Source organism: Phascolarctos cinereus, unplaced genomic scaffold, assembly GCF_003287225.1.
Source record: "Phascolarctos cinereus isolate Bilbo 61053 unplaced genomic scaffold, phaCin_HiC Scaffold_4;HRSCAF=312, whole genome shotgun sequence".
NCBI lineage: Eukaryota > Metazoa > Chordata > Mammalia > Diprotodontia > Phascolarctidae > Phascolarctos > Phascolarctos cinereus.
Genome location: NW_027555847.1, coordinates 498,186,885 through 498,194,268, shown reverse-complemented (window position 1 = coordinate 498,194,268; position 7,384 = coordinate 498,186,885). Strand labels below are relative to the sequence as shown.

Below are 7,384 nucleotides of genomic sequence, written 5' to 3'. Positions count from 1 at the left end.
CATGATTTTCTTGCATCAATCTCATTTCTCTCCTCAGTTTTTCATCTACTTCTCTTACTTGCTTCTCAAAATCCCTTTTGAGCTCTTCCAAGGCCTGGGACTGATTCATATTTTTCTTGGAGGCTTTGGATGTAGGAGCTTTGACTTTGTTGTCTTCTTCTGGTTGTATATTTTGATCTTCTTTGTCACCAAAGTAAGATAATATAGTCTGACTCTTTTTGCACTGCTTGCTCATGATCCCGGCCAATTACTTGAGTTTTAAACTCTTTGTTAAGGTAAGAGTCTGCTTCCAATGTGGAGAGTGTACTGTCCCAAGCTTCAGGGGTTTGTACAGCTGTTTTCAGAGATACTTGTAGGGACCTGTAAATTTTCAGTTCTTGCAAGGTGGTATGATAAGGGGCGAGGTGTTTACGTCTTTCCTGGCCTGTGCTCTGGTCTATTAGTGACCACAAGCACTCCTTTCTGTCCTGGAACTGTGAAGAAGGTTTCCTTTTCACTGCCACTACAAGCTCCACCACACCAGCACTCCTCCTTGCCCCAGGACTGCCGCCCAGAACTGTGACCCAGATCCAAGCATGGGCAAAGCAAGAGATTTCTGCCTCAGCACTGGCAAATAGATCCCTGAAATCCCCCTCTGATCAGGTACTTGATTCCCCCTCAGTCTGTGGGCCAGAAGCTCAGGACACAGCCACAGCCCCGGCCCTTGCGCTCTGCATTCAGGAGCTGGCTCTGACCTAGCTCCCCTCTCAGCACTGCAGAAACAGACTTTTCCTACTGACCTTTTAAGTTGTCTTTGGTGTTTGTGGGTTGAGAGGTCTGGAAGCCGCCACAGCTGCTTGAGATTCAGTCTCCAGGTTCACTGCAGCCTGCACACCCACGCCACACTGTGCTCGTCTACCCGCCCAACACAATATACCTTTCTGATCAACCATCCAGGTTGTCTTGGGCTGGAAATTTGCTTCACTCTGTCTTTTTGTGGGTTCTATTGCTTAAGGATTTGTTTAGAGCCATTTTTTATGATTATCTGAAGGGGTTTGGGGGAGAGCTCAAGCAGGTCACTGCTTTCACTCCACCATCATGGCTCCACTCCCCTTGTGTTTATTTCTTATTCCTCTATTGGACTGTAAGCTTGCAGTGGTCAGGGACTGTCCCTTCTCTTAGTGCTACACATATCCCAGAGCCTAGCAGAGCTCTCTATACAATTTATATTCTCAATAAATGCTTGGTGATTGATTGTGGATTGCAAGGTCTTTTGAAAGCAGGGTCCATATCTGTCTTCGTATTTCTAGTGCCCAGCATGGTGCTTTGCACTAGGAGACATTTAATAAATTTCTGAATAGGAATTTTTTTTTTTTAACAATGTACTGCCGTGTTGAAGACTCCAAGTGATTAGGAACTTGCTGCCTGCCTCCTGGGGTGGTTCATTCTGCTTCTCCACAGCTGCAACCACCGGGAAGTATTCTTTATATTGAGCTATGCCTCTGCAATTCCCAACCATAACTAACACCCAGTTCTGTGTTCTAGGGAAAAGCATAAATCTAATCTCTTATTTCATGATTGCCTTTCACATATTTTGTCTTCTCTGGGTTGAAAAAAATTCCCAGTTCCTACAATCAATGTTTGGTTGAATTGAGTTAATATATTAAAATATAAGAATGTCATACATTTGTAGGAAAGGTACAATGTTCTTGAGATTTGGAAGGCATGCTTATTTCTGGCTGTTGAGTGGGAGTGGGGGATGAGAAGTCTTCAGAGATGAGCTAGCATCTGCTTTGGGCTTTGGATTTCAGCAGACTGATCTGGAAGGGGGAGTACGTTTTAAGCGTAAAGGGTGCCATGAATAAAATCGTATAGACAAAGTCACAGGATGGAATGAGTTTGAAGAATGATGAATACTTACAGAGTAAAGGGTAATTTGAGTTGAGGTTGTAGAGGTAGGGCAGGATTAGGTTGTTTAAGGCCTTGAATAACAAGCAAAGGAGTTTGAATATTGTTCAATAGGCCATCTAAAGCAGAGGAGTAAGGTGAACACATCTGGTGGTGATGAAAAGATTGGGGGGAAAGAATGGAGGCAGGAAGAACTATTGGAAAGTTGTTGGGTATTAATGGAAGACCTGAGTCTTCCATTAGGGTACCACCACCTCAAGAGGGAACAATTAAGAGATAAATGAAAGGCAGCATGGTTTAGTGTAGTACTGTTCAACTCAAATAGAAATGACCCCTGCAGGACACCTAGTGACTGAGAAAATCACAAATTTGCATTATTTATGTTGCATTGTAGTTTTGTTTTGTTAAACAGCTAGGTGGCAGTGGATAACGATGGACCTGTGTGTATGACTGGAAAAAACAGTGCTATGGAAAGAAGGAAGTAATTAGGAGAGGAGAGTGTGGAAGGAAAGATGATGAGCTTGGCTTTGAACAGGTATGAGTGCTGGAAAGACATTGAAGTGTATCTGCATATCATCAGTTAGAAATTTGGGTCTGAGTCTGAGGAAAAGAAGATACCTTCTATGTGTCAGAGGCCATGTTAGGCACTGGGTATTCAAGTTCAAATCCAATCTCAGACATTTACTAGCTGTCTGACCCTGTACAAGTCACTTAACTTTGCCTCAATTTCTTCAGCTGTAAGATAAGCTGGAGAAGGAAATGGCAAACCATTCTAGCATCTTTGCCAAGAAAAGTGCAGATGGGGTCATGAAGATTTGCATACAACTGAAACGACTGAAAAACAACAAAACATTTCCTAGTTACATTTTAATCTGGTTCAGGCCAGCCTATGGAGTGTTACTAAGTTCAGGCACCACTGTGAGTTTGTCACTCCTGGGTTGCAGATGGAGTACTGATCTTGGACATGTACTCTAAGTACATGACCTCTAACACTTATTAGCTGTGTGACCTTGGACAAGTCACTCTCTGTAAGCCTCAGTTTCCTCATTGTAAAACAGAGATAATAATTACCTATAGTACTTACCTCACAAGATGGTTTTAAAGTTTAAGTGAAATAATGTGTGTAAAATATTTTGCAAATTTTTAAGTGTCATACTAATGTCAATAATTGTTAACATAATTGTGAATAATGATTATGTTTCAGTATTGAGGTTTCAAATATTGAGGACATGGGTGAATGATAGCAACAGTGACAGAAACAAGGAAATCAGAAGGAGGAGCAAAAAGATATTATGTTTTTGTTTTGGATGTACTGAGTTTCAGGTCCTTATGGGAGATCCCATGTAGGCAACTAAGGGTGCAGAACTGATGGTTTAGGAAGTAGAGAATTTTACAAGTGTGTATGACTGGGAAAAAACAGTGCTGTGGAAAGAAGGAAGTAATTAGGAGAGGAGAATGTGGAAGGAAAGATGATGAGCTTGGCTTTGAACAGGTATGAGTGCTGGAAAGACATTGAAGTGTATCTGCATATCATCAATTAGAAATTTGGGTCTGAGTCTGAGGGAAGAAAGGTACCTTCTATGTGTCAGGGGTCATGCTAGGCACTGGGTATTCAAGTACAAAGAACGAAACAAGTCCTACTTGCAATGCACTTACACTCTAGTAAGGGAGATGACAAATACATTTATGAGTATATAGACAATAAAGAGAAAGGAATAAATACAAATAAAGTAGCTAAATACAAAGTTGTTTGAGAGAAAACAAGGGAGGGAAGAGTGTTTGATAATGTCACAGTCTATAGATGGGTCAATAAGGAAGACTGAAAAAGTATATAAATTTGATTTATTGATTAGGATAGTTGTTTCCAACCAATAGGCCTTGGAACTCTGGTGAGGTTGGAGATCTGGTCGTGAAGTTGATGAGAAATTGCCATCTCATTAAATGATCACTTAGAGTAAATAGCAGACATACTTTCTGTAGTCTGAAGAAATGATTCTTCACAAAATACATTCGTATAATTGCTATTTCAAATATATATATGTATATATATATATATATATATATATATAGATACTATGACGAATAAAATGCAAATGCATTCAAAACACTACCAAGTTCATAGTAGCTTTTTGTATTTAGTAGCTTTATTGTATTGTAATGTATTTTCTCAATCAATGAATAAGAATAGTATAAGAACTGTCATGTGGGTATCCATATAATTTTTTATTATTTTGAAAGGGAGTCTTTCTGCTTGAAAAGGTTAAAAACCATTGGATTTGGAGATCAGTTGTGACCTTTGAGAAAGTAGTTTCAGGTTCATGATGGGGATGGGAGACAGAACACAAGGGATTGAGGAATGGATGGTTAGAAGCAAATTGGAGGCTTATAGCATAGACTATTTATTTTAAGAATTTTATTTATAAGTGGCAGGAAAGATATTGGATGGCAGATGGAGGAGTCAGTCTAGTCGATAGAATGAATTTTTGGAAAAGGGTAGACCTAAATTCATATCTATCTATCTATCTATCTATCTATCTATCTATCTATCTATCTACATCTATATCTATATCTATATCTATCTATCTATCTATCTAGATATATATCTATATATCTATATCTATATCTATATCTAGATATAGATATATATAGAAGTAAGAGCCAGTGGAAGTGTGGAATGGGATATAATTAGGCACTTCGGTGAAGGATTTAACCTTGGCAAGGAGTAGGGCACCTCTTCCTCTGAGACAGGATGGAAGAAGGAAAGGAAGAAAAAAGATATAGAGAAGTGAAAAAGAAATCCTTTCTTTTGGGCAAAGATACAGAAGTCTTGGAGGTATAAGGAAGGAACTAAGAGGATTCACTTACCTTCTCAGTGAAGTAGGGTCATTTACAGAAAGCAAGGGGACTGGGGTTTGGGGAAGTAGAAAAAGTCTGGAAGAGGTACTGTAGGGAATGTGATAAGGAATAGATGAGAAGTGAATAAAAAGATTGCTAAGGAACAGTGAGGGCCAATCTGAGGTTAGATTATGTGAATTTGTAGTGGATCTGTTGAATAGTTTTGTGATTTCTTGGTTATTTTTGTGCTTGACTATGGCTTTACTTTGTTTTAATTCACTTTTACTTGTTTCTACTTTTTTTACTTGTTTTTATTTCATTTGTTTATATTAGTTCTGTCTCCCTTTTTCAATTACATATTCTGAGAGGACAGGATGTGAAGTGACTTCTTTTGAAATTTCCCATAGTTAGCATGTACAATACAGAATGAGATTCAAAATGGGGAAACTTGAATTCTACTAACTTGCTATATCATCTTGAATGAGTAATTTAGTTTCCAATCTGATTTTTCTTTCTTTCTTTTTTTTTTTCCAGTGGGTTACTGAAAACTCTTATTCTGCAAATAAAAACCAGTAAGGATTTGGCCTGTGGGCTCATCAGGGACTACAACACAAGTATGTGGTTCTACATATGGTCACAGGGGGGAGGGGGTGAGAAAAGGTCACTGTAGCCCAGTCACAAGATCACAAAGAGAAGTCTTCCAACAAAATGCCAGGCGATCAGGTACAGACTTTGGTGAGGAAGTTCTAACAAGGTAGTGAGGACATCACAGAGAGGTAGAGATGAGAGAGGAGTTAAGAAGTAGAGACCCCTGCCAATAAAAGAAAGAGATTTGGTACTTGGAACTATACATTTTTAGGACTGGAACAAATGTTTACTCAGTGCTTGCTAGCTCTGGGGCCCTCCTGGCCATTAAGCTTTCTTAACCTGAGGGGTTCTGAAGTCTTCTCCAGCAAATTCTTCAGCTCTTCTTCAGTTCTCAGAATCTAATTACACTTGGCCAGATGCTCATATTGGCAGAGAGGGCACTGGTTTTGATCTGCCCAGGGCAGAGATCCACCACCAGGTCTTCAGGGAAAGTATCTTCAGTCTCCCCAGAATGGTGGGAAAGGAGAGTCTCAGAGTCTACTCACTTTGAGTAGGAGGCAGTTGCAGGCTTTTTCCATACATAGCCTTTTTAATGCATCTGGAATTGGTCACTGGGAGATCATCCCCTACCACCTTGATGCCTGCAGTAGCAGTGAAAAACTTTCAAACTTCCCAATCGTCCTGGTCAAAGATATCTTTAATAGACACCACTTGATGGTCCTTGATGAAGGTCTTACACAAGTCCCCAGATTCATTAGAGTGACGTCTGTTGGAATCACCAAGAGCCTTCTAGTCCAATCATATTTCCACAGCTCCAGTGTTCATGACCTCCTTGAAGTCTGCTGATCTGGTAGGGAGGAGCATGAATTCCTGCATTGTCAGCTTGTTACCAACATGGGAGCCATGTGGATCATGTTGAAGGCTGGAACCTTGGTGGGATGACTTCATCATTGCCTACATGGTCAACAATGGGGAGATTCCTTTCTCTGCAGCTCTGGGCTTATAAACAACCAGAGGCACTCCAAATATGGCATTTGCACCAATTTTAGATTTATTCTTAGTGCTGTATATCTCTAGCATCAATTTGTCAACCTCTTCCTGTTCCACAACACCTGCTTTCTTGCTCCTCAGAGATGGGGTAATAGTTTTATTGATATACTCAACTGCTTTCCTTTCCTCAGGAAGGGTGTCTTATCATTGTCTTGGAGCTCCAGAGCTTCATAGATGCTAGCAGAACTACCGTTGCACACAGCAACTTAGCAGAGACCTTTTGCAGTGCAGAGATCACTTTCAGTGGTGGTGTTTCCATGGGAGATGAAGATCTCCCTCGCCTGAATCTTGAGAACAGACATGTTGGATTTCTGGTTGCTTGGCTTCCTCTGCTGTGCTCAGAGAACAGAAGCTGAAGGGCCAATCAGATTTTTCTATTTATAGAATGAGTATGTTGCTGTTGTTCTCTCTTTTAAGCAAATAAAAGAATTGTGAAGAGGAAGATAATCAAATCTTAAAGTCAGAAAGAACCATAGTGACCCTCTAATCCTTCCAATTCCTGAACAGTAATCTCTTCTCCATCTGACCCAACATGTGGTCATCCAATCTTTGTTTGAATACTCTCAGTGAAGGCGAATTCACTGACTTCTGGGATAGCCCATTACATCTTTGGATAGATTTAATTGTTTGGAAGTTTTTTCTGACAGTAGGCATAAATGTACCTCTTTGAAACTTCTACTCATTGCTACTAGTTCTGTTCTATGGTGTTAACCAGAATATATCTAATCCCTTTTCTACATGGCAACCATTTGAATATGTGAAGGTAGCTATCAAGTTCTCCCTAAATCTGTCTTACCCTGTGTCCCTATTTGTTTTAAATGAACGTGAACTTTTATGTACTTTACCATGTTGGTTGTCCTCCTCTATCTTATTATACCACCTACCTAAGATGTGGTGCCCACAACTGAACACAGTACTGCAGATGTGGTCTGACCAAGGTTGAGTAACCACAGATATCACCTCCTTTCTTCTGGATATCGTGTTTCTTAGTGCAACCCAATATCACATTACTTTTCTTGGTTTC

At 40.0% G+C, this 7,384-nt stretch overlaps 1 pseudogene; it reads right to left on the bottom strand.

Moving 5' to 3' along the window:
- Positions 1-5,634: 5,634 nt before the first annotated feature.
- On the bottom strand, positions 5,635-6,662 carry LOC110195807 (alpha-enolase pseudogene; annotated as a pseudogene).
- Positions 6,663-7,384: the final 722 nt, after the last annotated feature.